Here is a 13,694-nt window from a genome sequence, read left to right as displayed (position 1 = left end):
ACATTTTCCATCTCTGTGTGAGATAGGTCAGATTCTCAACAGATATAAATCAACCTGTTCCATTAAAGTCAGTGACAAGTTGAACTGATTTACACCAAATAAGCATTTGGTCCAGTCTCTTTCCTGCCTTGCAGTAACTATATGACCAACTTACAATGGGTTTGAACACGGCAACAGTCTTGGAAATGAATCACCTTTGTACCTTTAGCTTCTAGGCACACAGTAATAAAGGGATCACATTATCTTTTTATTCCCAGCATATAATGGGGCAAGATGTCTTCTTGAAAGAGAAACAGGTATTATTTGTGGCCCAGGTCTCCTTGCTCAGACCCAACAGAAAGACCTGCTCACCCATGGCAGAAGTAGAGACAGGGTTATGGATCTCTAGAACTGAAGAAATAGGACTACAAGTCACATCTTAGCCTCTGCCTGATATCCCTGAATTCAGATGACTAACTCCATGCTGAGCATTACATACCATAGATGCATCCCAAGCAAATGACTTGTCTACCTTCTTACTAGCACTCTGTAAAGAAAATACTGGTTATTTTGATCTGATAGTTCCTAAGATGATAAACTTTACAGGACAAGAATCTTTGTCAAGAGCCAAGGCACTAGAAGACTAAGTAAATAAGCATATGACACGCTACACACTCTACAACTTCCTTCTCTGGTGTTCAGACAAACAAATACTAACAAGAGAAGTGAAATCTTTGCCTTTAACAGTTTGCAGCTCCATAAATACAGTACAGAGTCATTTGCAATACCCAAGCTGGTTTGGTTAATGAATCATTAATTGACAAAGTGAACACAGCACTATTATAAGAATGTTGGAAAAGTTTCTGTTCCCATTCAGCACCCTCTGGGAACTTCTTGTACTCTGCTTAAGATTGCATCTCAGGAGGACTTTCTCCCTCCTTAAAAAAGAAGAAGAAAAAAAATACATTAAAAAAAAGTAGTCATTTATTTTGAAAGCTACAAATAATTTCTAAAGTAGCAAAAGGACAACGTTCTTCTTTCTGGTAGCCTTCATTCTCACATTCTCATTTCTTACAGTTGAAAAGTCAAAGCAATACCAGCATCAAAAAATGCAACCATAGTTAATTATATATGCCTCAACACGCACCACTGCAGTTTACAACAGCATGGGAACTTACATTCATTGTCACTGTACTAGGATGAAAGTGATGCACTGTAGTGCAAAGACCTGAAGATTTCTAATGTGGTACTAAGTCCCTGTACTTAGAAACAGTCATTTCTTGTTGATTGAATCAGTTTTAGACAGAAGAAGCAGTTGTTTTTGATTTGGTTTTGTTTGTTTGTTTGTTTAAAATTAGTTGTCAGCATGGTCTGTAATTAAAAAGGTATCTTTACCTGCATGACAGAACTGTTAGTAGGAAAAAAGATTCATGACACAACTACGGTCTGCACCATCAAGAGCATAGTGGGATTCTACAGAGACACCTTTTATTGGACAAGTAGTTCATCCTGTTCTTTCTCCCTGGCAGTTCTAAAAATTTCTTTACCTACTAACTCAGGTAGTTGCTTGCCTATTTACTGTCACATGGTAAGCAGTCTACCTTCATCACTAGCTACCTCTCCTTCTGTCAAAGAGACAAACAATGACATTAAAGGTTACATAGGAAGCCACAGAAAAGCAGAAAGGAAGACCAGCAATCCTTAAAGTGTGTGACAAGTTCTATTTTCATCTTTCTGTAGAAGGTTATTTGACTGTAAAGGCTGAAAGGGGAGAGAGTGGAGAGAAAACGAAGGGTATCTTTCTCTTTCTGTGCACTGCCTAATTAATCTTTCTTTTTCAGTCTGAAAAGCAACATTCTTCACAACTACAATGCAACATCAAACTGAAACTCCCAGTTTAGACCCAGGAAAAACTGTTTACCATTTCTGAAGTGCTGTAGCCTCTCATTCCAACAAGGGTCAACTCTAATCTTGCTCTTTTTCAGGCTCCACTGAGTTGCCAAAGTCTTCTAATTGTATAAAGATAGGACTCTGAATGCACATTCAGATCAGTAGAATTCCATGTGTCATGGAGTTGCTTGCATATGATAGTCTTTTCTTTTTCCCCACACTGGCCATTTTTCTTGTCCGAGCAGCCAGGCAACAACCAAAAGTCAGAGTGACCTAAATGTGAGAGAGCTGTCACAGCTTTCCAGTATACAGATGCCAAGGCATGGAATGCCTTAGATTAGAAGGGGGACAGGTGGAGACGTGATGTGGAGCATTTATTTCAGAGGTGCCCAGTGGGAATGCCTTTTGTCTTTATGCTTGACTCAGTGCCAAGATTGGTATTGAATTGCTGTAGTATATGAAAGAACAACAACAACAACAACAAAAAATACCTAACATCTTAAGCAACATATAAAGTTTTTTAGAAAAGAACGAGAAAGTAAAAATTTAGGCATTGCCATAAAGTCTGGCCAAGAAATTAAAGACTCAAGTGACAGACGATGATAACTTTTTCAATGTGTCTGATTTTCCATGTCTCTGAATCTAATCTTTACAGGTTAACATATATTTTCTTGTATCTGTATTACTTGTCCTACCACAGAATGTCACAGCTGTGTTCTTCTGGAGATATTAGACTTACATAAGCAGATAGTTAAGATAATTCAGATAAATTAAAAAGGGTATCCTTGTATATGTCCTATATCCATGTAATATACATCACATGCAATTACTATATTAAATTATATTTCATGCAATATATTTATATACATTTATAATATTCATTTAAGTAGCTGTATTTTGGCCTTTTACAATAGGCCAAAAAACTATAAATCTGTTTGATCGCTTAAAATTTGCTTTCCTGCGTAAGTTTTGAAGAGATTCTATCCAAACTAACATCTGAAACCATATTAATTTCAGTATCACGCTGAAGGCAAACCAGACACTAAGGTGTGATGTTTTATTTCCAGGTTTTGGAAAGAGCTAAGTCAATGGTGTCTGATGAGAAAAACAGAACTAACATGATTTTAAGAGCAAGCAACTGAAGCACTTTAAAAGTGCAGGTTTCCTCACCCTATGTTTTTCCATTTGAACAGATATGATATATGCTTGTTTTAGCCTTTAGTGACATCTGGTTCATCAGAAGATAAAAGAATACTACCAGATATTTATTTTAATAAAGTAAACCTTGCAATTGGGTATAAAAAGGGAAAGTCTGACTCCTCACAGGTCATTGAGAGAAAAACAAAAATATATGGAAATAACACTACAGTTGTGTGTCACTGTATCTGTCAAAACATACTTAGCTGAAGTTATCACTAACACTTTCTCCCTCACATAACTTTCTCCTTAAACACCATAGATTTTTGCTATGGTATTTCTGGTAGGAATTAACTAAAGAATTGTGTGAAAGTTTAAGAGCATTCTATAGAGAAAAGAATATAACCTGAAAAATATATTAGGGTTGCTACTTTGCAGTTTAAAAGGGACAAATTTCATTTGTAACCATATCGAACTTACAGACAGTTCTATCTGCTCCTCTGCATAAACAGCAAACATGCAGCACTTTCAATTGGCTCTTTGTATTCAGTATGACTTTAGGAGGAACCAGATAGCCAATGACCATAATTTTAAAGTGGTTATTAGACCTCAGAGTTAACAACTTCAGAAGGTGACTGAAGAGCAGTTCACAGAGATGCATCCAGAGTATTTGTTCTGAGATGAAATTTGAAGACATGTTTGTCCCTCTCATCTATTTATTTATTTTGGAGAGATTGTTTCATTGTGGGTTTTTTATTTTTGTGGCAATTTGTTCTTCTTGCTGGTTTTGATTTTTGTGTTTGTTTTTGTTTTTTGTTTTGTTTTGGTTTGAATGTTTTGGGGTGTTTTATTTATTTTTTTTTGCTGTGGAGAGGGGAAGTTGAATGGAGGCAAGGAGTGTTTATGGTTGATTTTTTGAAAGAGAGCCTTAATTTTCAAAACAAGCTATGGAAGTAAGCTGAACAGGATGGACAGCTAAACCGCTCATATATGAAAATGACAGGACTTCTGTTATTTCTTCTTGTGTAAAAAACTGAAATAAGAAGTTTTGAGATAATCTTTCAATAAAAAATTCCTCAGCATGGATTACTTCTATCTCTTGCTTAAGAACAACTTAATAAACAGTCCAAAGAAGAAACAGATACACTGAATCTCTGGAAGGAACAAGAGCCATCTATTCAGGCGCCATCCCAGTGGCTTTGTTCATTACTGTTAACTACACCACTGCCATGAAGCCATGCAATCAGAGAGACTCATCTGTCTTACCTTACACAGGAATCTTCCTGGAGATTATTAAATATGAAATTACTTTCTTCTCTTCGATTCTATCACAAGCCAGAAAAAGAGTTAATAGAATGCTTTCTTTCCCAGGAAAAAAATTATTTGGGGTTAACTTGAGCTCAGAAATATATAGTTCCAGTAGACTGGACTCCAAAAAAAAAAAGGGGGGGGGTAGCTGCAGCTAGCCTGCTGCTTCTTCTCAACTTGAACCAGCAAACCTGCAGCGGTAACCATAATATGGAATGCAACCCTTTGGAACAAGTACAGAGCACAGCATGGCTATACTGTGTTTAGGACTCACCAGAAAAATCACCCATGAAACACAAATTAAGCAACATACAAGCTACACTAGTACGTGTCGGCCCAGAAGCACTTGTGGCAAACTTGCAGGCGTTTGAACAGACCAGTAGTTCTGTGTAAGGTGAACTGTATGAAAACTTATGAGCTTCTCTAAACCTGATGAGACTGCGAAGCTTGGTTTTTTTTCCTATTTTTTACCTTTGAAAGAAAGATTGAGCTAAGTAGATTCTCCTCTGCTATTATAAAGAAAACTTTTAGAACTCCATGTGCTGAGTTGCCTAAAACCTGTGACAACATTAGAGCACTTCTCTCATAAAAAATGCTCTTGACACCTTAAGCAAGCAGCACAGAATCTCATGAAGATAGAGAAGACATTACTTTGCTCTTTGTATAAAAATTGGCAAAGCTAGGATGAGGGATGTGCAGACTTTGTTGCCTAGTCAGCAATTAGTAAATAGAATTCCTGCTCTGGAATCAGCACACAACACTTACAGGAACATAATGCTAAACAATGACAAAGACATTCAAATTGTGTTACAATAATAAAAAATAATTATGTAAAGTACCAGATTGGTTAACATTTGGCAACATCGAATTAGCGTTACTGTTTTAATTAGCTTTCTTTTCAGTTCGCATGTTGACTTCGGAAAGCTGTTACGCTGTTTTGATAGACAAAATTGTTTCTGCAAGAACAGCGTAACATAGAAAAGCTTTCTTCCTTTCTCTTAAAAAAGGTTTTGTTCCTCTAGCTATAAACCAGCATATTAGTTTAAAAATAACCTTAGGAAACTATGTCTTTCTGAATTGTGATTTTGCCAACACAAAGAAATAGCTCATATATTTATCTATCATTACAGCCTGGTTATGGGAACTAGAAAAAGGAATGCAATGATAGGAACATTAACCTTTAACAATGGTTGAGCTATAACCCAATCTTGTTCCAAGACCCCAGTTGCACAATGGGTCTTTTTATGATAGTTTAAAATGTCTTTTCTGATAGCAATGTTTATAGAATTAGCTTGGGATGACATCTTTTCTATTTCTCAGGGCCCTTGAAAGGCAGGGGAAAGAATGCCTTTGCTCCTGTCTAGTTTTCCTCTTGCCATCTCCATGACTATCAGGGAAATGAGGAGACCAGACGTTTTGTCAAGGTTTCCATTCAGCAAGTCAACATTCCCTACCATCTTCTTTCTAAACACTCACTGCCAGAACACTCAGATCTGCACTGTCAGACTCATTGGGGCAGGTAGGAGCCTAGGTGTTTTCCTGTCCCCCATCCCACCGCACTTATCCCCTTTCTGTTCCCTATGAACCTTCATACTACATACAGCCCACACACATATTTAGCACATATAAGGAAGTCTGTTAAAAGTACATTTTGGAAGCACAGAGCAGAGCTTAGATCTAAAGATACACAAATAGTACATTTTACGTTGCTTGAAGTTCCAAAGACAAACTAGTCTACTGTTTAATTTTCTGCAGTATTGTTCAGTATTTAAAACTGTTCTGTGAATGCTAAAAAGGTGCTTCTGTAAAATTTAAAACCAAGGCATTTCAGATTTTCCTGAGTAAAGCAGTGCATCATGACTGAAACAATCTTTAAAATTTATATATAAATACATATTTTACAATCTCTCTGAAATGCATATTTGTGGAGATTGTTACAGGTATATCTAGGGTTTGGGAAAGTAACTGAAAAGCCAGTAAACGACAAGTATACATCTGTTTTAAGATCTTCTTATTTTCCTCTCCATGTTAGGTCTTAGTACCGATATGTGCCAGTCCATTTTCAGCTGCAAAAAATGTCAGAAACATTCTGTGGGTCTTTTCTAATTTTTCTTCCCCTCCCCATTGGGCAGCAGCAAAACTTTCTGCAAACTACAACACTCTATGTTGTAGTAAAAGTACGATATTACTGAAAATGCTAAGCTTCACAATTGTCAAGAGAAATTCTAATTATTGTAATGTGAAATGAAATAAGCTATGCAATGTTAAACAGACAAAAGAAATTATAGCAGTTGTTCTAATTAAAAGAGTTATTTGCATTTATGATAATTTGCACTCAAAAAAATAGAGCAAACTTTTGAATACATATACAGTCCTCACAATTAGACAGTTCTCTCATGACAGTATTTGCACAAGAATGTACAGTTGAGGTTAATTGCAGAAGTTTTCCTTTTTAGCAGCTCTCAGTCATAGGATTTCTCTGGGAAGACTTGACTTATTTGTGGTCAGTCTTAGATAGGACTCAGCTATCAGGCATTTGAGTCAACAAAATTATCTGTTCTTCAAAACTTTTTTTTGACTGTTTTGCAACGTTACCTGGAAGAAAAAAAGCAACAAAAAATGCAGATTTTTTTTATTTTTTTTTTTAATTCATCTTTTTTTCAGTTAATGAAGATAGAGCTTCTTCTTTACCAAATTACCAACAGGAACTCTGTCAAAGGAGAGTGTAGTGTGACACCTTTGGTTCAGACCATTAGCACAGTTCTGCAGCAAATTCTCTAGTCATCTGCACTGTGCATTAGCTCAATTCACATAACAATTTGCTTCACATGAACTAAATTCCTTTAGGAAGAAGCTGAGATGGCCACATTGCTCCAGATACGTACCAAATGCACTCCAACTCTTACCATACACACACGGCCTGGAACAGATAAGTACTGCAGACAGCTTCAACCCAAGTGGCTGTTGAGGACTTTCACTACAAGGAACCAAAATAAATCAGGTCCAAAGCAAGTCATTTCACAAAGCACAGCTAGTGCTGATAGTGTGGCAGTAGTATCATCTGCTTTGGTTTGCTAACATCTTTCTGGTGTTGGCATCCAAAATGAATGGTCCAACTGATACATCTACCAGAAGAGCTAAAACAATATTTATTGAAGTGCATTCTGGGTCACATACATAGAGTAGATCATGGTGTGCCCAGCTTCTAACAACTTCTGTGCTAAATAATAACTAAATTCTCATTTCGTATTTAAAATATTTGTTGTGAAGGTAGTCTTTGTCATTGGTGGAATTCCTGTGTATTTTATCACATATGACATAGGTTAAATTAGCTCCTTTTCTTTCAAGCAATTAGTTCTCTATTAGTCAGAAGGAAGTGCCCCTGTTGGAAGAACACTTGTGTATTTCCCAGTGATCTTCAGTTTTGAGACCATCTAAAAACCTACTCTCTAGCCCATCAGCTCTGACTTGTCCTTTCCAACACTTCTGCACAAAACAATCACCCCATGACAGATATGGCAGAATGAGGGCCATTAATAACTGATTTCTCCACTCAAAGTTGAACTGTTTTCTATGAAAAAAAAAAAAAAAAAAAAAAATCTTTAAAATGTTCTTGTTTAAAGAAAAGAACGAAAAAAGCACAACACAGTATCGACATTCTGGAGACTTTACATCCCAGATTCAAATCTCCAGCAGCAGGCAGTGAATTCCTATGATCAGAGACAATAATTGTGTTTATATACACATATTAATAAAGATGATGTACTTAGCTCCTATTCTACAAAATATTTTGATGCATAAATATGTTTTTCATATACAGTACCCAATATTCTAGGACTAATATACTAAAACATTTTAACTGGGAGCAGGGAGAAACACTTATGAATACAAAAACTCATGATTAAAAACAAGTTTTCTTTACAAATCACCACATATAGCAGTATCTCAAATAACTTACATTTAGAAAGTTAACTATAAAATCACATTCTACTCCTACAAATCCCTCTAACCCTCCTGACAGCAAAGTCGTAGGCTGCAGCAAGTGAGGATATGCTTATACACAACAACTGTGGGCACAGAAACAAAGAAGCTGCTTACCTTTGGAAGGCCTCAGGTACACTGGGATCTCCAGCAAAAGACCCGTACTGCCACTGCCAACCATTAAGTGAGGTCTGGGAAGGGGTGGATCCTGGCTCCACTCCTTCCAGTCACTCAGGTGCCCTGCATACTGGGCTGGCCCTGCCTTCCTACCAGGTGCTCTATCACTGGTTCAGGCTGTGATTCTTCTTGGCAGCAAGAAGATAGAGAACAGCTACCTAAGATAGATATTTATCAATTGATTTCTGCATGCTTGAAAGTACAATAGTACTAGAGTATTTAAAATAATATGAAGCCACACAAAACACAGTCAGCTTCATATTGGAATCTTTTTTTGTTATAGATTTTGACCATAGCTATGATTTAAGTCTTAGGAAAGAGAAGATCTGCTATGTTCTTCAGCTGGGGCTATTTACTAATTGATACAGATAGACATTAAATTCCATGCATCAGAGGATTAAAAATATACAAGTTTAAGGATTAAGGCCTTAAGGTTTATCATTTTAGTTCAACCTTAAACTCATTCATTAAACAATACAGTTCCAACAGTCTGTGGCACTTCAAAAGTTTGTTCAGTTTGAAGATCATTATATTTATTTTACCCATCAGTATAATTCCAGTCTGTATTTTCAGGTATAATGTTTGGCCCAGGAGCATAATGGTTGACTCACAAGGCATAATATGGCTTATAACTATAAATGAAAGAACTCAAGAGCCTCTTCATTTTTTGTTCATGCTTATATTCTCATTCAACATAGTTTGACTTTTTCAGTAGAATATTCCTGTTCTGGAACACAACCTACACAATGATCCCCAGTTCTCCCTTCCTTCAGCACAGGGTACAAGATTTCATGATGTAAATCATACTCAAGTCTATCAGCAGTAGCAAAGCTGGAAATTCAGTGTTTTTTAGTGATTTCTTTCTAACTAGTGGGGATGAAAATAATTTTACAGTTGTTTGAAATATCCATTTTTATATTTCAAACACATAGTGCTTTGTTGTTTTTAAGGCTGGAAGGGACAGCTGTAATGAGCTAAAAGTGTTTCTAATTTTGTAAATATACAACACAAAGTATATTTTATCAAACCATATCATGATTTATGGAAGAATACCTAGTCAAAATTCAAAAAATAATTAAAACAAAAAAATCTGTTCTTCCTACTTAACCAATTAGTAACTATCAGACTTCCTTTTTGGTTACTTAATACCGAGTTTGTATAAAGTTAACTCCAGTCCTTGTATTTTTTTCACCTTAGTATAACTAATACAATCCCATTAAAAATAAACTCAACTGGTTTGCCTCCTTATTTTTCAGTTCTTTGATTAGATTGCAGCTCTTTTTGGAATCTTTGCATTTTGCTAATAGACTTTTTCAATAACAGATATCAAAATTAAGCATATTAAATCTGCAATATTGCATATCATCATCATGAAATTTTCCTGTCCCTTGTCAGTATTCCTTGCCTCAGACGTCCATAGATGTGACCACACAGGAACATTATGGAGGGAAAACTCACTTAAGGGGAACTCTATATTATGCCCTTTTACTAACTTTGTTTAAGTATTTAGCAGTAGTTCGATTTTAATCACACTTTACATCATTATGCAACATCACTGTGTCCAGAGACTGAAGGTCACATTGTTGCTTGACAATACAAGTGTCAGAAAAATTTCATTGGTCTACCCATGTTGTCTTTGTCAAGGTGTGCAAGTAGAAGAGGTTTAGAAGTCATAATTTGATCCAAAGAGTTTTAGCAGCCAGAGAAAAAATATCCCTTAAGAGCTTGATCCCTCATTGGCATTGGAAAGGCTCTCACCATCAACAAGAAAGGATGACTCAGGTCCAGAAGGCATAACTGGGTGAATAGCACTGTACGGAGCTGTACCCCTACAGGGCAATAACAAGAGAAAGTCTCTAGACCTTTCAATAATTAAAATAAAATAATATAATGAAATAAAATAGAAATAAAATGATGAAGGGGAGGGAAGAGGGTGGTGGGGCAGGGGGAGGGGAGGGAAAAGGAGGAGAGGAGAGGCAAAGGGAAAAGAGGAGCTGGGTGTGACGATAGGTTCTGATACATGGCTCTAGTCAAGGTTAAAACACGAAACCAAGTCATTTCTTCTTGCAATATTTTTTCCAATAATTTTTTAAGCCAAGTAATCATTCACAGTAGCCCAGTGAAATCAGAGTTACTCCTAGTTTTGTCCATATTTAATTTGCCTTATTTTGAGACGAGTCAGTCCCTTTTCATCCTTATGGTGAAGGAAAGTCACATAGTACAAAAGTAACACAGTTCAGAACATAAATAAACAACCAATCTTAGTTCTTCCTTGCATAGGTCTAAATAAAGGATGTTATGATATTAGAAGATGCATCTCTGTGAGCCAGGAAAAACCTGAAATAGTAAAGAAAGAAACGTACCATCCATTACACAAGCAGGCATGTAAATGGAAACTTCCTGGTGATAAATCTTTCCCCAGTGAAACTCTAAGAACAAGCTCAGTCTCACAGCTATTGCCAGTCCTGGTGACAGCTGCTTGGACAAGGCTCCCATTGTGTTAGTAAAGTCAAAGCTAACTTTATAAATTTGCATTGAGCTAACCTGCGAGTTCCCATCTGAACAAAGTGCTACCTCAACTCATAGACCATGATGTAATCTCACTTTGCCTAGAAGACAATTTCCAAAGCAAACAGTCAAGTTTTTATTTATGTAGAGAACAGACATACAAATTGTCTAGTGACCTTAGGTGAAGTAAAGAGAAAATAAAATTTTTCATCAGCCAAAATATATTTCCATTTCATTTTGTAACTTTAGCAGATCTAAAATGTTTCTTTCACTTTGGTCTCAAAGCTTCAGACAAGTACAAGGAAGATTAGCACAGATAAATATCAAATGACTTTTTCTGTGGTCTTGCACACTCACTGAACTTAAGATGAGTCAACACAGCCAGGAGTCTAATACGCATCAATCAAAATCATTTGCTTCTAGATATGTATCTTAAAAGCAAAAGACTAATACCAGATGGATTCTTTTCAGTTCCTTTCTCAATTGCCTCTCAACTCCTTTGAAATTTCATTCAAAAACCTTGTATCACTCATCAGGGCTCAAGATATGCAGTCCCTCCTGTGTTTCTCTTGTTCAGAAACAATTATCCCAATCTAAGTCATTCAGTGGAGTTGGAATAGATAATCTCCAGAGGTTTCTTCTGACCCCTACAATTCAGTGATTCTGTGAAATAATGTAGATCAAGACTAAAGAGCTTTCACTGAACATGGTACAGTCCTCATTAACATTGTATGATTCATTATTATCTTGCAAGAATAGTGGGCCTATGTAAAATGATACATACATTTAACGTAAAGGGCACCAAAGCAGATGCTTCAACTGCTCTCAAGGTCTTCTTCCTTATAGTCCTAAGGAGACAAGATTGGTTTATGATTTCTATCCTGAGAGATTTTAAAAAAAAAGGGGGGAAAGAGTGATGGTCCATCAAAACTCCACTTTTTACCTTTCTCCATACTCTTTCAATGTACAGAAAAATACCCATTCATAGTCTCTGAGACACTGAGGCAAAGCTAAATGTGGTATGTCCAAAATAAAAATATATTTTTTTTTCAAAAGAACATATTCAGAAGCTTCACCAGGCTAAATGGTAATTATGCCTAAGACATATCAAAGGTATTTGATGAACAGTTTCAGTGGACTGGTATTAAATTAGTATTAATGATATTAAGTAAGAGAGCTTTAGAAGGTATTTGCATCCACCAGAGCAATCCACAACCTGTGAGACTGATGGAGTTGGTATCATTTTATCTTGATATGTGCATTATGATGCTTATCCAGAAAAACTGTTGACATTATGTTTTGTGTGCAGGTAACACAGTAATTGCAGTATGAGGACAGCTGTTTATTTCCATGCTATTCTTTGCAAAATAAACTCTGATCTCTTCTAGAATCTTCTATGTGGTTGTCCTGATGTGATAACACTTGCCAAGAGAACATGTTTGAAACACAAGCTTACAGGCTTCCTAACTCTAGGATGTTCTATAATGACAGGACAAGCCAGATATTTGCCTGTTCAATTGCCTAACAATACTGAAGTAACAAATATTCCTCCCAGAGACTTGTTCTACAACATCCTTGTGCATCTAATGGCTAAAGCTCCCAAACTGGTTGAGGTGTAAAGATATCCATAACAAATTCAGCAGTGAAGCATTCTAGATTGGGTTTTTGTTTCTCCCATTATATAGACAGGATAATCACTTCCAGCACTGGAGTCTAGATCCACATACATCATGCCAACAACCTAAACAGCACAATGTTCAGGAATGTTTGGACTCTGGACATTTATGCAGGTTGTTTTCAAAGAAAGTAGCCATTGCTGAAAATTATGGAAATGCAGATTTTCATTTGATAAAATGGTTTTCTCATTAATGCATTCAAAACACAGCAAAAGCTTGAAGTAACAAAACAAAAGCTTAATAAAGAGCATAAACAAAACTAACAGGAATTCCTCTGGGCTGAATGTTAAAATAGAGCCAAAACTATTGAATTGTCCGGAACCCAGACAGCGCCTAAGTAGTTCACAAGTTCATTCAGGGTAGGAAGGGGGGAAATGTGGTCAGACACTCCTGTCATTTTAAAGAATATCTATGGGATTTTGACAAACAAGACAAATGTTCTCATTCAAATGCACCACCAATTATTTAACTTACTTCCCCTTTGTGTCTGGACTTCAGCTGCCTGAAAGACTGAAATATTTTGTCCCACAAGCATTTCTGATGTATTGATTTATTTGTATTCTGCCCTTTCTCCTTCTCAAATAGGTATTCCTATTTTGGATTTGACCACTCAAATCCATAAGCAAAATAAGCTGTCATCAGAGAATGCTTTCCACAAAGCCATTACAATCAGGTAATACTCCTCTGTGCCATCAGGCTGTTTCACATTGTTCAGAGTCTTTTGAGGAAGTTCTAAACTGTGGCCTCTGCCAAACAGTGACCTCAGCAGTACTTCCATTAAGCTATCTCTCCTCTTTGCTTTTAGCTAAAGTTAAGCTACTTTCAACAGATCTAAAACAGGGTTTAGGCTAGACATAAGAACGAACTTTTTCTCTCAGAGAGTGGTCAGGCACTGGAATGGCTGCCCAGGGAGGTGGTGGAGTCGCTGTCCCTGGCAGTGTTCAAGAGGCGTCTGGATGAGGAGCTACGAGATATGGTTTAGTGGTTTGCTGTAGCTACGGTAATGGGAGGACGATTGGATCAGATGATCTTGTAGGT

At 36.6% G+C, this 13,694-nt stretch overlaps 1 long non-coding RNA gene across 1 annotated transcript; it reads right to left on the bottom strand.

Moving 5' to 3' along the window:
* Window positions 1–6,774: 6,774 nt before the first annotated feature.
* LOC140247723 (uncharacterized) lies at window positions 6,775–8,451 on the bottom strand. The gene is made up of 3 exons (XR_011902756.1): window positions 8,413–8,451; window positions 7,200–7,291; window positions 6,775–6,909 (listed from the first exon to the last, which is right to left on the bottom strand). It is a non-coding gene; the product is annotated as an uncharacterized lncRNA (long non-coding RNA).
* Window positions 8,452–13,694: the final 5,243 nt, after the last annotated feature.

Source organism: Excalfactoria chinensis, chromosome 1 (genome assembly GCF_039878825.1).
Source record: "Excalfactoria chinensis isolate bCotChi1 chromosome 1, bCotChi1.hap2, whole genome shotgun sequence".
NCBI classification, from domain to species: Eukaryota; Metazoa; Chordata; class Aves; order Galliformes; family Phasianidae; genus Excalfactoria; species Excalfactoria chinensis.
This window is presented reverse-complemented; position numbering and strand designations above follow the sequence as displayed.